Source organism: Ascaphus truei, chromosome 4 (assembly GCF_040206685.1).
Source record: "Ascaphus truei isolate aAscTru1 chromosome 4, aAscTru1.hap1, whole genome shotgun sequence".
In the NCBI taxonomy this organism is placed as follows: Eukaryota; Metazoa; Chordata; class Amphibia; order Anura; family Ascaphidae; genus Ascaphus; species Ascaphus truei.
In genome coordinates this window covers 243,602,194-243,626,082 of record NC_134486.1, presented here as the reverse complement: position 1 = coordinate 243,626,082, position 23,889 = coordinate 243,602,194, and the positions used below count along the sequence as shown (strand labels likewise).

Genomic DNA, 23,889 nt, shown 5'->3' with positions numbered 1-23,889 from the left:
TTATGCCCCTTCTACCTTCCCGCATCTAATTACCAATGCACTCCGGGAGCTACTAGCCGGCACACCTGGATGATATCCCAGTGGCACACCTGGATGATATCCCAGTATTTTCAGATGACATATTGGAGCACTAGAAACATATTCAAATTGTCTTGGAGCGTCTCCGAAAGCACAAATTGTACATCAAATTAGAAAAGTGTCATTTTGAAAAGAGCAGCATGCAATTTCTTGGCTATGTAGTTTCCCCTAAGGGATTGAGTATGGATCCAAGCAAGATTCAAGTTGTGGTGGAAGGTCCAATTCCTCGAAATGAGAAGGACACTTAGAGATTTGTGGGTTTGCTAATTTCTACAGATGTTTTATTAAAAACTTCTCTGGCATTATTGCCATAATTACACGACTCCCCTGAAAAGAACAAGAGACAGGGGTTGCCCAATGCTGCATCCAATTGACAAAACATATAAAGTAAAATACTTCAATAATAATAATTGGTTATTTAGTTAACCCTTTGGCCAAAGGCGTCATAAGCCTGCATACCAACGTCAAGGTATAACCAAAATAATGCAGGTCCTACACTACACTGTGAAACCTTTCCTTTTACCTCTGTGAGAGGGGAAAAAACCATAATGGGTCTTGTTCCTGCAGCAAGTGAAATGACCTTCCAAGTTAAAAGGGTGAAGGAGGAGGAGTGAGCTCTGGGGGGAGGTGCCACAGCCTCCAAAGAGAAATAGGTTAACACAGATACCCAGCAAGCTCAAACTCCCCCACCCACCACAAAGTGAATATATATTTATGTCAACCAGAGAGCTACTGAGCGTGGCAATTGTATATAACAAGAGACAGGGGGTGCCCAATGCTGCATCCAATTGACAAAACATATAAAGTAAAATACTTCAATAATGGTTTCCTGAAGATGATACAGCGGTTCAACGACTTAAGTTGCTTTTCACCTCTGCTCCAATTATCATTCACCCAAACCAGAACTCCCGTTTGTCGTGGTAGTGGATGCCTCCCACACTGCTGTTGGGGCCATTCCTTCAAAAAGAATTGGGTCCAAAATGCTTCTTAATCCATGCACCTTTTATTCGTACTAGATGTCAGTAGCAAAACAAAAATGATGACATCGGAAACAAGGAACATTTGGCTATAAAAGTCGCAATCTCGGAGTAAAAAAATGTATTTGAGGGGCCAATCATCCGGTTACCATATTTACGGATCACAGGAACTTAGAATTCATTCAATCAGTGAAAATACTGTCTGCCCAACAAGCCCAGTGGGCTCTCTTCTGCGCACAATTTCGTTTTCACATTTCATAATGGAGTGACAAACAAAAAAAGCGCAAACTCATACTGTACATCATTCATAAAGTGATATGCTTACAATAAGCCAAGTAAGATTGTGACTCTAACAAATACCAATATTTTAGAGAAACACATGTGCTCATAAACAAACTGCTGCCAGATTCCTGCAGTGTCCCAACCACAAAGAAACAAAACATAAACAATTGGTATCCACGGCACCAATTAAGTGATGAATATAAATGTAAATTGACAAAATTAAATAAAGAAACCTGTACAATTAATATTGAAGACCAAATATAACACTGATCTCACACAATGATTTCCTCCATGGAAGACAAGTACTGGATAATTTGATCTTCTCCGTAGCAAAACCTCATGTGAAGTAAAAGTAAGAACACCATCATGTAATAAAGTTTACTTAAAAGACACACAACACAGAGGGGAAAGGGCAAAACTCACACTTTCCCCACTGGTAACACACAGTTAGTGACTTGAGAGGCACACCGACCCAACTCCGGTCACGTCCTCAACTTCAGACTCTGTGCGCATGGCTTCCCCGGTCTTACACTTCTGCATTCGAACTGTGGAACTCTGGGACAGCTGCTGGTTTGGCTGTGGGTATGGTGGCCTCAAAGTCTCAATTCCAACACATTTTGCTCATTTTATGGCTTCCACAAAGGTTCTGTCCGGTTTCCTTAGTCCCACGGTATAAATACATTTGATCCTAATAGGGTAAACTATCCATAGTGAAACGTATCCTTTTAGGTTTAAACACCTCTTGGAAATCCAGGTTGTTTGGTATTCCTGCCTAGGATTGTCAAATGTGGGATACTGTTCCTTAGGTGTGTGATAGTTCATAGAATGAGGTCTATGGTTTCCATGATTAAATTCAAAAGATTTAGAGTATTGCTCATTTCTATTAGTTTTAGACCGTCCTAACTTGGTCCTTAATATAGTCCCCTTTATCCTTTTTTGATTTTTTTCTGCTTAGTCAATATAATGTTATCTTCTAAATTCCCAAACGTAGACTGGATATCTTTGTCCCTAGATTTAAATTTCTCCAAATGCTCATAGGGTTCAAGTTTTTCTTTAAGCTCATTGACCAAAAGGTCAATCCTATTCAATGAATTTTAATTATGAGCTATAATAAGTCATATGTACATACAGTATGAGCAATTGTCAAGAATTTTGTTCCATGCTCCCATAAAAGTTTGATCTTCTAGCCTGAGACCTCTAAGGATCCTCTCTGTTGCAATTATATTTTTCCAGGGTAATCATCTCCCACCATTTTTTAGACTCGACAGTTAAAAGTTTCTCTAATTTAAAAAAACTCTCAGTAATACAATCAGTATCCCTATCTTTAATCGAACCTTGATCTCTAAAGAAAATTTGATCTATATTAACATTTGTGGTGTTTTGTTTTTTATAGAATACTGATGTATAATGGTCTTCCATAATGGCAAAACGATAATGATACAAAATTAAATGTTATGACAACACAGTAAAATTGTGAATTGGTGTGCAGCTTCTTATAGATGGAGTGACAAACAAAAAAAGCGCCAACTCATACACCATTCATAAAATGATATGCTTGCAATACACCAAGTGATATTGTAACTCTAACAAATACCAATATTTAAAAAAAAAAAATCATGTGCTCAAAAACCAAATGCTGCCACATACCTGATGTCTCCCCACCACAAAGCAACCAAACATAAACAATTGGTATCCACGGCGCAAACTGGGTGATTAATATATATGTGAATTGTGAAAATTCATTAAATAAAGAAACCTGTGCAATTAATATTAAAGACCAAATATAACACTGATCTCACACAACAATTTCCTCCATGGAAGACAAGTACTGGATAATGTGATCTTCTCCATAGCAAAACCTCATGCAAAGAAAAATTAAGAACACAGTAGTGTAATAAAGTTTACTTAAAAGACCCACAAAACAGAGGGGAAAGTACAAAACTCACACTTTCAGTTAACTCCAATGATTATTTTCTTAAAATTTAGTTGCCCCAGGGTATATGGTTAGGTCTACCTGTAAGGTTGCGGGAGGGGTTTTCCCCTTCATTACCTTAGCGATTAGTACCGCTAAGATAATGAAGTAGTTAACCCCTTCTGCTTCCCAGCCGGTAGGCTTAAACACTGACCATGGCCAAATACCACCTACACCCCATAAACATTCAAATACAATACAACAACCAATACTATGCAATACACCCATTGATTACCGGTGTGGTTACCTATGCCCCCAATGAGAGCAAAGATAACCCCAATTGCAATTAATTGGCACATTACAACCACCCCCTCTACCCCCAACAACCCCCCTTCTCCAAAAAATACAGTATTGTAATGGGCGAAATCCTCCAGATCTGGATAATAGCGCATTTGCCCATTCAAATTTAAAATGGTCCCAGCCAGCATATAGTAAATTAAAGTTGTATTTATCCCTGCCAGGATGAAGGCCACCCTCGTCCTCACCTCTCTCCTTCATTTCCTCCATGGAAAAAAACATTCACATTTAAAAACTAACGGTCCACTAACCCCTTAATTACCTTAGGGGTTATTAACTGCTATAGTATTTAAAGGGTTAACCCTGCCTGCTATCCACCCGGGAGGCCTAACCAGCCTCCCTGGGGCAACTAACCCTATCCCCCACCCGCTCTACCCCTTCACCACACATACAAATTGGCAAAAGCACTAGTAGTCAAAAATGACTAATAGCACGTTTGCCCATTTGTTTGCAAAACAAAAGAAATACACAATAAAATAACATTGACATAACAGTACAATACATTACATTTGCCAATAAACCCATTTATTGTGACTGTGGTAAACCATGCCACAATATGGGCATGGATTGCCACTATGGCAATGAATGGGGAACCTAAAAAAATACAACCACAAAATAAAAGACATGACATTTTTATAAAAACAAATATATGCCAAAAAATGCATTGATTAACACATTGCCAATCCGACATCATTTTAAATGGATGGATGCATATCCTTCCTGTTTGGCTGGCTTCCCTCCCATTAAGATGACGTCACATCAGGAAAAAGAAAAAGGAAGCCATCACATGGTACATCATCCAGTCGGATTGAGGAATGTACCATTTGCCAATCAAATGTGATATCATATATATAAGGCCTGTCACGTCTTTTTTGAGCCAAAGAAGCCATCGGGTCAACATCTACTGGACCAATTGGATTACAAAGGAGAGAAGAAAGAAGAAATGAAGGAAGAAAAAAAGAAAGGAAAGAAGAAAGAACTATAACTTACTCAGACTCGTCAGCAATCAACAGAGGATCCTGGACTTCTGCGCATCATGATGATGAGGATCATGAGAGCAATATAGGGGTTGCACCCGCTCAACCTAGTGTGACCGCTAGGATCACTGAATCAGAGTGGTGCAATAGGGCAAGGAGACTTATCAGAACACAGAGAACACTGTATGATGTAGAGACACAGAACATACAGATAAGGCCCTATTAATGTACTCAAAATCTGAGGGGTAAGTCACCCTAGTAAAAAAGCAACAACACAGGAATAATCTGAACCAAACCTATAAATAGTGTTTTAGTATGCTTTATTGATATTGGTTAAAAAATGGTACCAGATTAAATGGTGAATAGAATGAACCGAATACAAATGGTGCTATTAGGGCAAATTGCCAAATAGTAGATCCAAAATAGTTGGAAAACTAAACATAAGCACTATAAATTACAGATAGCAGACGATCAATGCCTATGGTGTAAGGCAGTGAAGGCTAACTGAAATGGATTACGTCACTGGAGCACAATATAAAATATATACATCCACTAGAGGCAATTCAATGTGTGTAATCTCTAGCTCACTGTATACCATACATCAATGATGAGGTAGAAGGTGAATCAGTGGCAATGGTGATCATTAGTAACACATAGAGATATTAGTACAGCTGACATACATAGATCGTTAGAACAATGGTGGTGTGAGCCCCACAAAACCTGTCCCTGCTAGTTAGTACACTGGCGACACACTTTATTCGAGCTTGGCTAGTCCCACGAATTCGGGTATACCCGGGTGTATTGAGGTTTGTGACTGTTTTCTGCCCGAGTGCATTGGGTTATTTTCCAAGCAGGGATTGAAGCATTTTATTCCCGCTGGCTGCAATACTGCACAGTATATATATATATACTGCATTAAAATTCATGAATTTATGCCATCTGGTAGACACGCGAAGCATTGCAGCCTATTAAATCCTAATCATTATCATTTAACAGATCAGCCGCCCATCAGCCAGGCATGAACCCAGGCTGGGAAGGCAAATGCAACGGGGCTTGTCAGAGGTGAGGAGTGGCGCATTCCAGGTATCTGCCAGGTACATACCGGGTATTTGCTCGAATAAAGTGTGTCGGTGCAGTAACTACACATAGGGATAGAAATGCGGGAAAGGGGTACCCTACACACCAATATATGTTGACCCTGTGAGGAGAGAACAATACTGCAGGATCGTGTAACCCACTAGCTCTGACCCTCAATAACATACCCCTACAGCACACAGGGGGGAGAGGGGGGGTTGGAGGACGGAAAAGAGGGAAAGATGGCCCTGTAAACTTATCTGTGCTGGCCCTGGGTACACGATCCTAACGGTCAGCCTGGGAAGGTGCCTCGTGGAGTGCGCAGCTGAAGAGAACTCTGGCGTAGGCATGGTGAGGTCGGCTAGAGGCTGCAGGCATCCATGCTTGAAAGCGTGACGTGTGACGTCATCACGTCCTCTGACGCACGTTTCGCGATAGCTTCTTCCAAGAGAGGGATAGATCTTCACTCCCCCCAGTGGCCAGTATTTATAGAGCTCTGCTGGGAGGAATAAAAATATGTTAACGTCACAGAGAGAGAAGAGGAATATACATAGGGTTGAAAGAACACAAGTAAGATACCGCAATGAATTAAAAATGGTGAGCGAATGCCCACATAGAGAAATTCAAATGCTGAATGGTAGGCAGTGAGTGAACAGTGAGTTAATGTCCACCCCTTTATTGCCAATTGAACACATGATTATTGTAGTGTAATACTTGTAGCAGGCTGTGAGTGATCTTATAAGAATGGGGTGAAGAGAAAACCCTCATTGAGACCGTTGGGACTTAAAGTATGTAAGTCATAAATCCAACGACTCTCCTTTTGGAGGAGAATACGGTCCCAGTCCCCCTTTCTGGGGCCAATGGTAACATGGTCGATACCACAGAAGCGTAAGTTCCCGGTAACGCCATTGTGTGCCTCGTTAATATGTCGTGCAAGCGGGGTGTCCAAGTGGTTTCTAATTGAACCGATGTGTTCAAGAACACGTTGCCTGAACTCACGTCGGGTTTTACCCACGTATTTTTTGCCACAACCACACGTGGCCAAATACACTACTCCAGAAGTTTTGCAGTTACACAAATGTCTGATGGTATAGTGACGAGAATTATCCCAGTTGGAAAAAGTTTTTGTGGGAATGACAAATTCACATGCTTTGCATGTGCCGCACTTGAATGTTCCCATGGGGCGTTTAGGCAGCCAGGTTTTTGAGGCCACCTTGCTAAGGTGGCTGTGTACCAGCCGATCTTTCAAGTTTTTGGCCCTGCGGCAAACAAGTGTAGGATAAGTTTTCAAAACTGGCCTAAGATCTGGGTCCTCCATGAGTAGATGCCAATGATGCTTTAGAATCATATTGGCACTATTACACTTGTTGTTATATGTACCCACAAATCGAACCAGTTTGGTTGCCATTTGTGTCTGATTAGTCCCATATAGCAGAGTGGTACGTGGGGAACGTTTAGCTCTTAAGTAGGCTTTTTTAATGCAGCCTTTGGTGTACCCCCGTTGGAGGAAACGACATGTAAGTGTTTTGGCTTGTTCCTCAAAGTCATTGTGGGTCGAACAGTTTCGTCGGATACGTAAAAATTGTCCCACAGGGATGTTCCTGACTAAATGGTTAGGGTGGTGTGTATTTGCCAATAGAAGGCTATTTGTAGCAGTAGCCTTGCGGTGTAGTGTGGTATGAATGTTTCCATTGGGATCTTTGCTGATGGCAATGTCCAGAAAGGTCAGACTGTCAGTCTGAATGTCAGATGTGAACCGTAGATTCAGTCCGTTGTTGTTGAGGGTAGCAATAAACTGGATCAATGACTCTTTGGTGCCGCGCCACAGAAAGAATATATCATCTATATAGCGGCACCAGAGGTCAATCCATTGGGTGTAGTCCTGCATACCTTCACTGAAGACGACCGTCTCTTCCCAACAGCCAAGGTACAGATTAGCATATGAAGGTGCACATGTTGTGCCCATAGCTGTACCTTGGATCTGGTGGTATTGACGGCCGTCAAACAGGAAATAATTATGCGTTAGGACAAAATCCAACAACTGGATCACAAAATCAGTGTGATGAAGCAGATCAGTTCCACATCCCCGCAGGTAATGTGCTGTGGCAGAGAGCCCCCTGTCGTGTGGAATGCACGTATAGAGGGTCTCAACGTCCAGACCTACCATGAATGTGTCACGTTCGATCGAGATATCTTCCAGCCTTCGAAGCATATCTGTGGTGTCCCTCAGATATGAAGGGAGACTCTCTACGTATGGCCTCAGAATTTTATCGACATACTTGCTAGCATTCTCAGTCAGATTACCCAGGCCGGACACAGTAGTATCAAATCTTCACATTCAGTAGGTGATATGATGGTGTCTCTCATATCTGTCCTGAGTCTGTTAATGAAAAACTTGTGCAAACGTAATTAGCGGGCAAAAAGATGTGTATCCTTTACCCAATCAAATCTGTTGAAGCTGGCTGTTGGAGAGAAAGACAGTCCTTTCTTAAGGACCCGTATGTGATCCTCAGACAAGATGAGGTTGGAAAGGTTGATGATTTGTAAGTCATCCGACTCACTAAGATTAGTGATCGGTAAATCAACCAGCTCACTTGGGTTGTCTAATATCTCCCCCTGTACGGTCGCCTGCTCCTGTAATTGGAGCCTCCTCGTCGCCTCTATTTTGGCCTTGTGCCCTCCCCGTCTCGTTGGTCTTTTGAGTGTGCTCAGGTGTTGTAATGTGTGTTCCCTAAAAAAGGAACCTGGGGTGCAGAAGAGGTTTGTGGTGCAGTCTCCTGACTTACTATTGTGTGTAAGTCTCTATCACTCTCTTGCTCACTCCTGAGCGTTCCCATTCAGTTGATGTTTCAAGGGGGTCAGTGGGTGCAGATTTGCGTTTAAGTTTAAATTTAAAAATCTTTCCCTCCTTGAAATCTGTGGAATCTCTTTGTAATTTTTTCTGTTTTCTTAATTTGAGATCCTTTTTAAAGCGTTCCGTGTTCTCTTTGAGCTTTAATTCCAGTTCACTGAATTCACTATGGCTTTGCCAATCAGGAATTTCGATAAAGGATTTATCAATAGCCTCCTGTGTGGTTGCTAGTTTAGTTTTCTCATATGCAATAAGTTGTTGCATCAATTGTTTTGAACAATTCAATAGGGTGCTTTCCCAAGTTTTATTGAACGCCTCATCATTAATTAAATGTGAGGGTCCAAGATTGAGTCTATGACCTCGTTGGACCAAGCCTTTTTCAATATAGTGTTCCAAGCTTGAAATCTCCCACCAAGACCTAGACTGTGCTCTGTAGAGGGCGCCCAACGACTGGAAAAAGTTATGTATATTGGAAGTATTACTTGGTTCAGTGGCACTCGTCATAGAGAACACATCACTGGCTTCAATTTGCCAGGAATCAAGATCTGTCTTGTTAGACAAAAAACCCGTCATAATAGACGGAACTAGGGAGCAGAGTGCAAGAATGCAGACACAAGGTCTACTGGTAACTAGAGAGCAATATAGGGGTTGCACCCGCTCAACCTAGTGTGACCGCTAGGATCACTGACTCAGACTGGTGCAATAGGGCAAGGAGACTAATCAGAACACAGAGAACACTGTATGATGTACTGTAGAGACACAGAACATACAGATAAGGCCATATTAATGCACTCAAAATCTGAGGGGTAAGTCACCCTAGTAAACATTTGTAATACTTGTTGTAGCAGGCAGTGAGTGGTCTTATAAGAATGGGGTGAAGAGAAAACCCTCATTGAGACCGTTGTAAGTTCCCGGTAACGCCATTGTGTGCCTCGTTAATAAGTCGTGCAAGCGGGGTTGTCCAAGTGGTTTCTAATTGAACCGATGTGTTCAACTCACGTCGGGTTTTACCCACGTATTTTTTGCCACAACCACAATGGCGTTACCGGGAACTTATGCTTCTGTGGTATCGACCACGTTACCATTGGCCCCAGAAAGGGGGACTGGGACCGTATTCTCCTCCAAAAGGAGAGTCGTTGGATTTATGACTTACATACTTTAAGTCCCAACGGTCTCAATGAGGGTTTTCTCTTCACCCCATTCTTATAAGATCACTCACTGCCTGCTACAAGTATTACACTACAATAATCATGTGTTCAATTGGCAATAAAGGGGTGGACATTAACTCACTGTTCACTCACTGCCTACCATTCAGCATTTGAATTTCTCTATGTGGGCATTCGCTCACCATTTTTAATTCATTGTGGTATCTTACTTCTGTTCTTTCAACCCTATGTATATTCCTCTTCTCTCTCTGTGACTTTAACATATTTTTATTCCTCCCAGCAGAGCTCTATAAATACTGGCCACTGGGGGGAGTGAAGATCTATCCCTCTCTTGGAAGAAGCTATCGCGAAACGTGCGTCAGAGGACGTGATGACGTCACACGTCACGCTTTCAAACATGGATGCCTGCAGCCTCTAGCCGACCTCACCGTGCCTATGCCAGAGTTCTCTTCAGCTGCGCACTCCACGAGGCACCTTCCCAGGCTGACCGTTAGGATCGTGTACCCAGGGCCAGCACAGATATGTTTACAGGGCCATCTTTCCCTCTTTTCTGTCCTCCAACCCCCCCTCTCACCCCTGTGTGCTGTATAGGTATGTTATTGAGGGTCAGAGCTAGTGGGTTACACAATCTTGCAGTAATGTTCTCTCCTCACAGGGTCAACATATATTGGTGTGTAGGGTACCCCTTTCCCGCATTTCTATCCCTATGTGTAGTTACTAACTAGCAGGGACAGGTTTTGTGGGGCTCACACCACCATTGTTCTATTTATCTATGTATGTCAGCTGTACTAATATCTATGTGTGTTACTAATGATCACCATTGCCACTGATTCACCTTCTACCCCATCATTGATGTATGGTATACAGTGAGCTAGAGATTACACACATTGAATTGCCTCTAGTGGATGTATATATTTTATATAGTGCTCCAGTGACGTAATCCATTTCAGTTAGCCTTCACTGCCTTACACCATAGGCATTGATCGTCTGCTATCTGTAATTTATAGTGCTTATGTTTAGTTTTCCAACTATTTTGGATCTACTATTTGGCAATTTGCCCTAATACAGTAGCACCATTTGTATTCGGTTCATTCTATTCACCATTTAATCTGGTACCATTTTTTAACCAATATCAATAAAGCATACTAAAACACTATTTATAGGTTTGGTTCAGATTATTCCTGTGTTTTTTACTAGGGTGACTTACCCCTCAGATTTTGAGTGCATTAATAGGGCCTTATCTGTAAGTTCTGTGTCTCTACATCATACAGTGTTCTCTGTGTTCTGATTGGTCTGCTTGCCCTATTGCACCAGTCTGATTCAGTGATCCTAGCGGTCACACTAGGTTGAGCGGGTGCAACCCCTATATTGCTCTCTAGTTACCAGTAGACCTTGTGTCTGCATTCTTGCACTCTGCTCCCTAATTCCGTCTATTATGACGGGTTTTTTGTCTAACAAGACAGATCTTGATTCCTGGCAAATTGAAGCCAGTGATGTGTTCTCTATGACGAGCGCCACTGAACCAAGTAATACTTCCAATATACAAAACTTTTTTCAGTCGTTGGGCGCCCTCTATAGAGCACAGTCTAGGTCTTGGTGGGAGATTTCAAGCTTGGAACACTATATTGAAAAAGGCTTGGTCCCACGAGGTCTTAAACTCAATCTTGGACCCTCACATTTAATTAATGATGAGGCGTTCAATAAAACTTGGGAAAGCACCCTATTGAATTGTTCAAAACAATTGATGCAACAACTTATTGCATATGAGAAAACTAAACTAGCAACCACACAGGAGGCTATTGATAAATCCTTTATCGAAATTCCTGATTGGCAAAGCCATAGTGAATTCAGTGAACTGGAATTAAAGCTCAAAGAGAACACGGAACGCTTTAAAAAGGATCTCAAATTAAGAAAACAGAAAAAATTACAAAGAGATTCCACAGATTTCAAGGAGGGAAAGATTTTTAAATTTAAACTTAAACGCAAATCTGCACCCACTGACCCCCTTGAAACATCAACTGAATGGGAATGCTCAGGCAGTGAGCAAGATGAGCAAGAGAGTGATAGAGACTTACACACAACAGTAAGTCAGGAGACTGCACCACAAACCTCTTCTGCACCCCAGGTTCCTTTTTTAGGGAACACACGTTACAACACCCGAGCACACTCAAAAGACCAACGAGACGGGGAGGGCACAAGGCCAAAAAAGAGGCGACGAGGGGGCTCCAATTACAGGAGCAGGCGACCGTACAGGGGGAGATATTAGACAACCCAGGTGAGCCGGTTGATTTACCGATCACTAATCTTAGTGAGTCGGATGACTTACAAATCATCAACCTTTCCAACCTCATCTTGTCTGAGGATCACATACGGGTCCTTAAGAAAGGACTGTCTTCCTCTCCAACAGCCAGCTTCAACAGATTTGATTGGGTAAAGGATACACATATTTTTGCCCGCAAATTACTTTTGCGCAAATTTTTCATTAACAGACTCAGGACAGATATGAGAGACACCATCATATCACCTACTGAATGTGAAGATTTGATACATCTGCAAGACGCAATTGATCTCCTGGAGCAAAACGAACGTGTTCCAGGTATGGCACCTTTTACCGACTTTAGACCCCCCTCCACTTTTACCCCTGCCTTTGCCACCAGCCCTAATATTCAAGTATTTGTGAATCGGGTTACACAAGATTTTGAGCTCCTTTCTCAAACTGTAACTCAGTCCAATTTGACTAACAACGAATTAATGGCTCTCTCAGACCTACAAACCAATCAGGACATTATAATTAAGCCCTCGGACAAAGGGGGTAATGTCGTTATCCTCAATAGGGACGACTATGTCACTGAAAATTTACGACTATTGTCAGATCGCATGTTATAGGGTTCTCCCTTCAGACCCTACTGATGTATTCCGTGCTAAACTTCTCGCCATTCTACAGAATGGTTTACAGTCTGCAGTTATAACTAAAAGGGAATCTGAATTCATTTTGGGGAGGACACCACGTATAGCTACATTCTATAGCCTCCCCAAAGTTCATAAGATACAAAGACCCCCCCCAGGCAGACCTATTGTGTCCGGCCTGGGTAATCTGGCTGAGAATGCTAGCAAGTATGTCGATAAAATTCTGAGGCCATACGTAGAGAGTCTCCCTTCATATCTGAGGGACACCACAGATATGCTTCAAAGGCTGGAAGATATCTCGATCGAACGTGACACATTCATGGTAGGTCTGGACGTTGAGACCCTCTATACGTGCATTCCACACGACAGGGGGCTCTCCGCCACAGCACATTACCTGCGGGGACGTGGAACTGATCTGCTTCATCACAATGATTTTGTGATCCAGTTGTTGGATTTTGTCCTAACGCATAATTATTTCCTGTTTGACGGCCATCAATACCACCAGATCCAAGGTACAGCTATGGGCACAACATGTGCACCTTCATATGCTAATCTGTACCTTGGCTGTTGGGAAGAGACGGTCGTCTTCAGTGAAGGTATGCAGGACTACACCCAATGGATTGACCTCTGGTGCCGCTATATAGATGATATATTCTTTCTGTGGCGCGGCACCAGAGAGTCATTGATCCAGTTTATTGCTACCTTCAACAACAACGGACTGAATCTATGGTTCACGTCTGACATTCAGACTGACAGTCTGACCTTTCTGGACATTGCCATCAGCAAAGATCCCAATGGAAACATTCAAACCACACTACACCGCAAGGCTACTGCTACAAATATCCTTCTATTGGCAAATACACACCACCCTAACCATTTAGTCAGGAACATCCCTGTGGGACAATTTTTACGTATCCGACGAAACTGTTCGACCCACAATGACTTTGAGGAACAAGCCAAAACACTTACAAGTCATTTCCTCCAACGGGGGTGCACCAAAGGCTGCATTAAAAAAGCCTACTTAAGAGCTAAACGTTTCCCACGTACCACTCTGCTATAGGGGACTAATCAGACACAAACGGCAACCAAACTGGTTCGATTTGTGGGTACATATAACAACAAGTGGAATAGTGCCAATATGATTTTAAAGCGTCATTGGTATCTACTCATGGAGGACCCAGATCTTAGGCTAGTTTTGAAAACTTATCCTACACTTGTTTGCCGCAGGGCCAAAAACTTGAAAGATCGGCTGGTACACAGCCATCTTAGCAAGGTGGCCTCAAAAACCTGGCTGCCTAAACGCCCCATGGGAACATTCCAGTGCGGCACATGCAAAGCATGTGAATTTGTCATTCCCACAAAAACTTTTTCCAACTGGGATAATTCTCGTCACTATACCATCAGACATTTGTGTAACTGCAAAACTTCTGGAGTAGTGTATTTGGCCACGTGTGGTTGTGGCAAAAAATACGTGGGTAAAACCCGACGTGAGTTCAGGCGACGTGTTCTTGAACACCTCGGTTCAATTAGAAACCACTTGGACACCCCGCTTGCACGACATATTAATGAGGCACACAATGGCGTTACCGGGAACTTACGCTTCTGTGGTATCGACCACGTTACCATTGGCCCCAGAAAGGGGGACTGGGACCGTATTCTCCTCCAAAAGGAGAGTCGTTGGATTTATGACTTACATACTTTAAGTCCCAATGGTCTCAATGAGGGTTTTCTCTTCACCCCATTCTTATAAGATCACTCACAGGCTGCTACAACAAGTATTACACTACAATAATCATGTGTTCAATTGGCAATAAAGGGGTGGACATTAACTCACTGTTCACTCACTGCCTACAATTCAGCATTTGAATTTCTCTATGTGGGCATTCCCTCACCATTTTTAATTCATTGTGGTATCTTACTTGTGTTCTTTCAACCCTATGTATATTCCTCTTCTCTCTCTGTGACTTTAACATATTTTTATTCCTCCCAGCAGAGCTCTATAAATACTGGCCACTGGGGGGAGTGAAGATCTATCCCTCTCTTGGAAGAAGCTATCGCGAAACGTGCGTCAGAGGACGTGATGACGTCACACGTCACGCTTTCAAGCATGGATGCCTGCAGCCTCTAGCCGACCTCACCGTGCCTACGCCAGAGTTCTCTTCAGCTGCGCACTCCACGAGGCACCTTCCCAGGCTGACCGTTAGGATCGTGTACCCAGGGACAGCACAGATAAGTTTACAGGGCCATCTTTCCCTCTTTTCTGTCCTCCAACCTCCCCTCTCCCCCCTGTGTGCTGTAGTGGTATGTTATTGAGGGTCAGAGCTAGTGGGTTACACGATCCTGCAGTATTGTTCTCTCCTCACAGGGTCAACATATATTGGTGTGTAGGGTACCCCTTTCCCGCATTTCTATCCCTATGTGTAGTTACTAACTAGCAGGGACAGGTTTTGTGGGGCTCACACCACCTTTGTTCTAACGATCTATGTATGTCAGCTGTACTAATATCTCTACTGCACCGACACACTTTATTCGAGCAAATACCCGGTATGTACCTGGCAGATACCTGGAATGCGCCGCTCCTCACCTCTGACAAGCCCCGTTGCATTTGCCTTCCCAGCCTGGGTTCATGCCTGGCTGACGGGCGGCTGATCTGTTAAATGATAATGATTAGGATTTAATAGGCTGCAATGCTTCGCGTGTCTACCAGATGGCATAAATTCATGAATTGTAATGCAGTATATATATATGTACTGTGCAGTATTGCAGCCAGCGGGAATAAAATGCTTCAATCCCTGCCGGAAAATACCTCAATGCACTCGGGCAGAAAACAGTCATAAACCTCAATACACCCGGGTATACCCGAATTCGTGGGACTAGCCGAGCTCGAATAAAGTGTGTCGCCAGTGTATGTGTTACTAATGATCACCATTGCCACTGATTCACCTTCTACCTCATCATTGATGTATGGTATACAGTGAGCTAGAGATTACACACATTGAATTGCCTCTAGTGGATGTATATATTTTATATAGTGCTCCAGTGACGTCATCCATTTCAGTTAGCCTTCACTGCCTTACACCATAGGCATTGATCGTCTGCTATCTGTAATTTATAGTGCTTATGTTTAGTTTTCCAACTATTTTGGATCTACTATTTGGCAATTTGCCCTAATAGCACCATTTGTATTCAGTTCATTCTATTTACCATTTAATCTGGTACCATTTTTTAACCAATATCAATGGAGCATACTAAAACACTATTTATAGGTTTGGTTCAGATTATTCCTGTGTTGTTGCTTTTTTACTAGGGTGACTTACCCCTCAGATTTTGAGTGCATTAATAGGCCTTATCTGTATGTTCTGTGTCTCTACATCATACAGTGTTCTCTGTGTTCTGATGAGGATCATTGCGTCGCGGGTCAAGAGTTCGTGCCACAGTTGGACGTGGAAGGGTGAATGTTCATCCCAGCAAAGGTAAGAAACACCTTGATTGGATTTTATTTAATTGTGTATTTTTTTTAGGTTGCCCAAAAACCTTTCAGGGTATTGATAAGCACAGTGACAAGCATTGCATTTTTTGGCAAATGTTTGCTTTTATTTAAATGTCATGTTTTTTGTTTGGTGCTTTTTTTTAGGTTCCCCATTCATTGCCATTGTAGCAATCATGCTCATATTGTGGACATGGTTTTCCACTGTGACAATCAATTGGTTTATTGACAAAATGTTTTTAATTGAAATGTAATGTATTCAGCGCTTGTTTTTTTATTGGTATCTTTCCCATTCATTGCCATTGATATTGTTAGCAGGGTTTACCACTGTGACAATCAATGGGTAGAGTGGGTTGGGGCAGTTGCCCCCATTGAGGATGGTTAGGTCTCCCACGTGCGTAGCGGGAGGGGGGGTTAACCTCTTAATTACCATAGTGGTTAATAACCTCTAAGATGATTAAAGGGTTGCAGGTCAGTAGTTTTTTATTTTTATTTTACTGTCGGTGCCCACTGAAGATGAGGAGGACGAGGACATGTTTTGGTTATGTTTTATTTTTTAAATGGGCAAATGCCCTTATTTCCAGATCTGGATAATTGGGATTTTGCCTATTACTGTACTGAATGTGCTTGGGGGTGGGGTTGTTGGGGGAGAGGGGGTGGGTAGTATTGTACCGATTCATTGCCATTGGGGTTATCTTTGCTCCCATCAGGGAATAGGTAACCACACTGGCAATCAATGGGTGTATTGGTGTTTGTATTGTATTGTAATGTTTATTGTGATTAGAAGGGGTGGGTGAAGGGGGTAGTTGCCCCGGTGTTGGGGGTTAGGCTTCTCAGGTGGGTAGTGGGAGGGGTTAACACTTTCATTACCATAGCGATTACTACAGTTACGGTAATGAAGGGTTAACCCCTCCCGCAACCTTCACGGTAGGCCTAATCACCCACCCTTGAGAAACTACCCCATTAACCCACCCCCTCTACCCCAATAAACCAGGTACTCTGGCTTAACCATTGATTGCCTTAGCGGCTAGCCATGCTCATTCATGTCGAAAGCTTCAAAGGTCTAGCTGGTATGGCTGAGTAACTTCAGTGTATAATGTGTATTTATTTGATTTTAAATATGCTCATGGGCGTTATCTTTAGGTAGCGCACATGTGTAATGCAGCTGTAACTCATGTGCATTCATTAGAAAGGATGTTATAGTTTCACCAATGTGCATGTTCAGTATATTGCTTAACGCGTCTCTGCGCAATGAACATCCTTGTTAAAACTGTCAATGTAACGATGCTAGTTGTTTTTGTATATCATTTGCTTTGTGGATACCCGTTAAACTGAAGGAGACTAACAGACATTAAATATTTAGATAACGTCATGTTAGTAGCCCAGATTTAACGAAACTCTGTGGATCTACACCAATGTCAAGCAGTAGCTGTGAAGGCTGGCAGTGTATTATTATCTAGCATAAAATAGGGTATAAATGGAAGGGAACATATCATCATTTTGCCAGTACTGTATAAAAATCTTTAGTAAGACTACACATTGAATATGAACTACAGTTTTGGGCACTCTTCCATAAAAAAAGACATTATGGAAAGGAAAAAAGTGCAGAGAAGAGCCACCAAAATAATAAAGGGGATGGAGGGTTTGATTTAAGAGCAAAGGCAATGTGTCTATAAGGGGATACAATTAATATTGAAAGATATTTTCAAGGTCAATACAAGGAACCTTCATGAGATTTTTGCACCCTAAACACAATACAAATGACATACAGATAGAGTAATCTCTTGATATTTGGAGGAAAGAAGATTTTACCAGCGGAAAAAGGAAAGGCTTCTTTACAGTAAGGGCAATAATACCTACTACAGTAATGTCTTTTCTGATCTGCAATTTTGCTGACCACTCATGTGGTTATGCAATTCTAAAGCACCAGTTTGGAAACACATTTCATTTTAGGAACTATATGATTTAATGTTTATTTGTTATTTTATGCAAAAAAAAAAATGTTAAATCTATCTTAACCAATTTGAGAAAGAATACTCTAAATTGGATTGTTTGGGAGTTTTAAAAATGGCCACTCCCTTGATTTAGATCCTGCAAACTTGATTTAGATCCTCCAAACATGTTTCACAATGACGGAACACCCGCATATGCCCCTGAGGCAGAGCACAGATTACTCTAGTCAAGGTACGTTCACTGTAAAGGCCTACTTCACTGAACCCCTGTGAAAGTGAATGACATTAGTGCGCTGTTTAGTTAATAAGACCCTAAGAATCTCACTGACGTATGTTGGCAATGTTTGTTTAGGTGTGCCTCACCTTGTTTCACATGGTTCCAACATTCAGACATCTATTTCAGCTGGTATAAAGGATTTCTTCAACTGAGTTTTGATTTATGAGGTCTAATAGTGATGGGCTCAGAGTCAAATATCCTTAGGGCTGTAAGACTGCATACCAAGGGAGTGGTTTATCTAGAGACTGCATTCCACTTTAACCAGTTTCTCAGTTTTTCTTGTTGCTTATCCCTTGGGTCTTTTTCTTAAGTACAATGCACGCAGTATATTCTCGGAATTCCATTTCTCTGCCTGTTTTCGTTCCCCTGATGTGTTAAAGATTGCTGCTTACGTTGGCTGGTAAATGGAGCATCAAATCGATTGGCTAGTTGGCTAGAATAAAAGTTTGTGCCAACATGGAAGCATTTTAAAATAAAATGTCATTAAACTACCCGCTTCGTGGTCTTCCCACATGTCAAGAAATAAGGCTTGACCTTGCAAAATGACACAATGGAACACGCTACATTCTCAGCATTTGAGGTGGTCTTCATCTGGGCTATTTTGTTGGAAAAATCCACACGGGATCAACAAGAAATTGCACATAGTAATTATGAAATAGGATAAGAAATATGGGGTAAATACTGAAAGGGAGGGTACATATGTTTATTTATGTTACATTTCCTTATTTAAACCTGGATTCTTTTGTGTAATTTGTATATGATTAATATTTTCTATTTTTCTCTTCCTAGAGTTCTGACACCCTTCGTCCCTACAAAACACCACTGGTGTTCATGTAAGTAAATACCATAGCAAACAACACACAGAACACCAGCAACCTCTTTTTGGGAACCCCTGAGCCTCCACAAAATATATATGTTTATGTGTCAAAAAGGAGAGCTATTGAGCGTGGCAAATATATACAACAAGCAATAGAGAAGCCCAATGCTTCATCCAATATGACAAAAATACACAGTAAAATACTTATATATTCTCTTGAAAAAGGGTCATTTAGTTTAACCCTTTGGCCAAAGCATTGTAAGCTGACGAGCCACGACAAGGCAGACCCAGTTCACAGGTCCTAACACTAACAGATAAAATACTAATATACCTCTATAGGATTAAAATTCTCATTTACCTCTATTAGGAGGGAGAAAGACCAACAGTGGATCTATATCCAGTTAAATGAAAAGGACCTGCTGACTTGGAAAACCCGCCCCTCCCCACTTCCCAAGTCAGCAAGTCCTTTTCATTTTGCTGGGCTTCTCTGTTGCCTCTTGTATACATTTGCCATGCTCAATAGCTCTCCTTTTTGACACATATACATATATATTTTGTGGGGGCTCAGGAGTTCCCAAAACATTGTTTTTTTCAGGCAACATGAAGGGGCAGGTTTGCACCTTCCACACTTAAAAGAGCCTTGTTTTTTTTTCCGGGCGCTAGGTTGTGCTCAATGAATCTGAATAATGGCTGTGGACCAGGTGATCTTTAATGTTCTGTGCTCTCCTGCTGACTAAAGTCAATTTAGATCTGAGGACCGGTCTTAAATTTTCAGTTCAGCAGTAGATGCAGTGTTTTTTGCAGGATTGTACTAATCTGGTTCCATTTATTGTTGCAATTAGCCACAAATCTAATCAATTTAAGTTACTTTTGTTTATGTTTGTTAGGGATGAGTAATTCCTGGTGGTTAAAAGACTTAGCTATATTGTACGACTTTTAAGGTAGGTCTTTCTATATAAGCTATATGCTACATATGCCTCTTTCTAGGAATCTAGATGCCATCTCAGCCGATTGGGGCTCAAAATCATGTGTGGTAGTGCAATTCCTATGCAAACATAAGAATTGACTTATGGGTATATTCTGAACCAAGTGTGGGGGGTGAGGGGGTATCGACTCTCAAGTGGCTGTTTGTCGCGATACTTTTGCGAAATATCTTGGTAAGAAGGTTCCCACTACTGTCTCTACAGATGGCCCAGTCTAAACAAATTTGTAAATCTGCCTGGATCTCACTTGTCAGCCTTAGGTTAAGCTCATTTGGATTGAGTAGAGTGATGAAGTCCGTCAGAATATTTTTAGAACCATGCCACAGGATCAAAATGTCATTGATACATCGACTCCAAAGGTCAAAATATGATATCCAGGATAAATAGTAAAAAAATGTACAGAGGCATACTATAGACAACAGACTAGATGAAAAGCGTAGTATTCAATAGTGTACTTACTTGGTCCTGACCAGACGGACCATCCTACAAATGTCTGCTTTCCTTTAGGCATGATATCTAATGCAGCATAGTGTCACCTTGAAGCCCCTTTGCTGCAGCCACAGTTGGATTCTTGTGCTTGTAAATCCCTTTTTGTACATGTGCATTATTTTAATACCAGTTTATTTGTAAATGTAGTTGCAGTCACGGGAGACCAGATGCCTTACACATGGATCACAGCACAAGGCAGAGTAAGGGGTTTAATAAATGAGTTTATTCTGGCCAGAGCAAACAGGGAACATCACAAACATAAGCACACAGTTAAAACCCAGAAAAGTACTGGAAAACAACCACAATTAGTTAAAGCAATTACGGCGTTAACAGGGTCTCCTATCTCCTGAGTTCTAGGCACCAGTTTGAATAGCACACCCAGAATGCCTCCTGCAAATTGGATGGATACAAAAGACTGTTGATGCCTGTCCATATTTTCAGCTTGTTTCCGCTAACCGAGACAAACCACGGACAACCTGGAACTTTGGAGCAGTTTCACAGGTATAGATTTCCCCTTCCATTCAAAACCATGGCGGAATGGAGCTCAGCCTATTAAAGCGTGGCAGAAAGGATGAATGGGCCAATCAGGCGTGGGGGGTGCCGCTATAGGTCTGACTGTTTCATGATCGTACCATCAGAGCAAGCAGGAGATACAGATCGAACAATCAGAAGAGCGTGTATGGCTGCCATTGCCAGCCGAGATCATCCTAGTTCCATTAGGGAGTTTTGAATGGCGCCGATTTAGCGGTCCCGAAAACAGGTTTTTTTGGGACCGCTTTTGGGGTGTGTGCAAATCCTCAGACTCATCATTTGCCCTTTATACCTAACCTTCCATGGACACTGGCCTTTTCTCCCACCCTACCAAGTCCTGGAAAACTGCCCAGAAATGCGACCTACAGTACATGTCAATACATGAGCATCCCCCCCACGATTTGAAAATGGATGTTCAGCAGGAGGGCATGATTGTGAGGGTGTAAGTGTTTCTGATCTGTCCAACAAGGTGGTACTACAGGCCTCACATGTGTTGAAGCATAACATACAGTGTATGCAGAGCCTCATCGATTTGCACAATTAATCATCCAACATCATTTGCCTTTTCAACTTTATGCAGAGTGGATCAGAAATGTAGCTTTGATGGCTCTCATGGTAAGAAGGCTATACCTAGAAATTTGAGAAGAGTTATTAGATGCACCTGGGAAGCAGTATAAATACACTACTGCAGAATTCAAGAATGGTAAAGACACAATGGTTTATTACGGCATCTGAGGATGGTGGGCTGCAGTAATCACTGACTGATGAAAATATGATTTTTTTAAATAAATACAGTTTATTGTTAATTATTTCAGGGGGTGCAACTCAGTACTGTGTTCAGTAAAGTAGTTGGGGTGTGCACGTTTTTTATGGTCATTGTTTTAATTTGTGTTTTCATCCTTATTTTGTAGATTTTTAAGGTTTCTCAAAGTCAACACCTTGACCATGTAGGAACCACATCCAGTGACACAGACCATCACTATATGATAATTAAGGTAAAAATTGCCTTTTGGCATCTCTTTGCATTGTACCTCCTGCACATTAATTCGATGACACACATACAGTATGCGTTCCTTCCAGTAGGTTTAAAGTGCGCAACCCCAGCGGTGTTCTGACAAAGCAGCACAGTGTTCAATTAATGCATCAATTACTTCTTGATTACCTTAAAGGCGAAACTGAACAAAAGACATCCAGGGCATGTTGATGGAAGAAGATTGTATCATTGGAAGATGATTGCATTATTTTTCCCAAGTCTTTGTTATTTCTATTATTGTATAAAAACAAAACATATTTTCATAAATATTACACCAAAGTACAGTACAATACATGTTTATCTAATTTACTTTAATAAATGTGTCATAATTTATATATACTGACTGTCTGTTATCTGTTCCTAGCATTGAAAGAGTGTGAATGGGGAAAAGGGGTGGAGTTCATTACACAGAACATTACAAAACGTGCATTATTGTAGAAATAGCTTTGGAATACTGTGCATTGAATTTAAGTTACAGACACACAAGCACCGCCTATCATTACTGCATAGTATAACGGCAGCCGCTGAACACCATTTGGCAGCCACGGTCACGGGGCAGTGACTTGCAAAGAAATACCGGGGTATTGCACTTGGTTAGCCTTGCTATATCTGTATACAGTATACTGTACTATGAAACTTGCTTAGAATAAAGGGAGGTTAGGAGTTCATCTGGGTCAGTAAGCAATGTGTGTATGCTGCATATTACAACAGACTGGGTTGGATTTGAGCATCTAAAATGCTGAATAGAACTGCTGCTTTTCCATATAAGATGCACCACAATAATTCTAGGAATTGCTCTGTTTTAATCGCTTTGTTGCATTCGCCAGCAATTTAAAAACAAATAAACAGTACAGCATGAAGCCACCGCCGCAGGCATGAGTCAATATAAAAATAACTATAGTAAATAAGTAATAATGACTGCAAAGCTGAACCTCGTTACTGTTGGAGGAGAAACGTAACACGTTGTGAAAGGGTAAATAATCAAATCAGTTTAATTAGGTAACTCTTATTTACAATGTTTATACATGTTGTGCCTATGGGGAGGCATGGTTTGTATCTTGGAGGATATGTTCCAAAGTGTGGGTTTTTTCTACATTTAACTACTTTTGGAACATGGAAAGTGCAGTGTATTGAACAAAAATGTGTCATAGTAACATTTGACAATCAAGGGGTTAAACACAAATTACTCTTCAATTTCAATCCCCACTAGCCAAATATGGGGCCTATTCTGTAAGCTTTCATAAAAAAAATTGCCGGGCCGTTTTTGCCGCCTATTTTTTGAGCGTTGCTATCCCGGTATTCAGATAGCTTCAATTACCTTTGATTTCAAAATTCCCAAAACGGGCGAGTAGCCGGCGATGTGATGATTGCCTCTCTCAAAAGCCCTCACCAGGCGATTTGTTTTGGACGGAAGAGAGAGCTGCACAGAGAGTGCCGCCTCTCCCTGCGCATATCTTGCCAGCGATCAAAAGTTTTTAATATAAACTTTAATACTAGTTTAGAAGTGCAGGGGGTCTCCAGAGCAAAACTGCATTGATTTGAGGTCTGGGGACCCCCTGCTTCCTAAGGTACAGGCCCTGTTATGGGGTGCCGGTATCTCCTATGCATTTTATTCCCACGGTCACGTGACGCGGGACATTTAAATGCATAGGAGATACCAGCTCCCCATAACGGGGCCTGTATTTCGGGAAGCAGGGGGTCCCCGAACCTCAAATCAACACGGTTCTGCTCCGGAAACC

The 23,889-nt window shown here is 41.7% G+C and overlaps 1 long non-coding RNA gene across 1 annotated transcript in view; it reads right to left on the bottom strand.

Moving 5' to 3' along the window:
* The window catches only part of LOC142492061 (uncharacterized), a 57,164-nt gene that overhangs the window by 31,783 nt on the left and 1,492 nt on the right, over positions 1–23,889 (bottom strand). Inside the window, exon 2 of the long non-coding RNA XR_012800706.1 lies at positions 22,280–22,381. This is a non-coding gene — a long non-coding RNA (uncharacterized LOC142492061). The remainder of the gene's footprint in view (positions 1–22,279; positions 22,382–23,889) is intronic.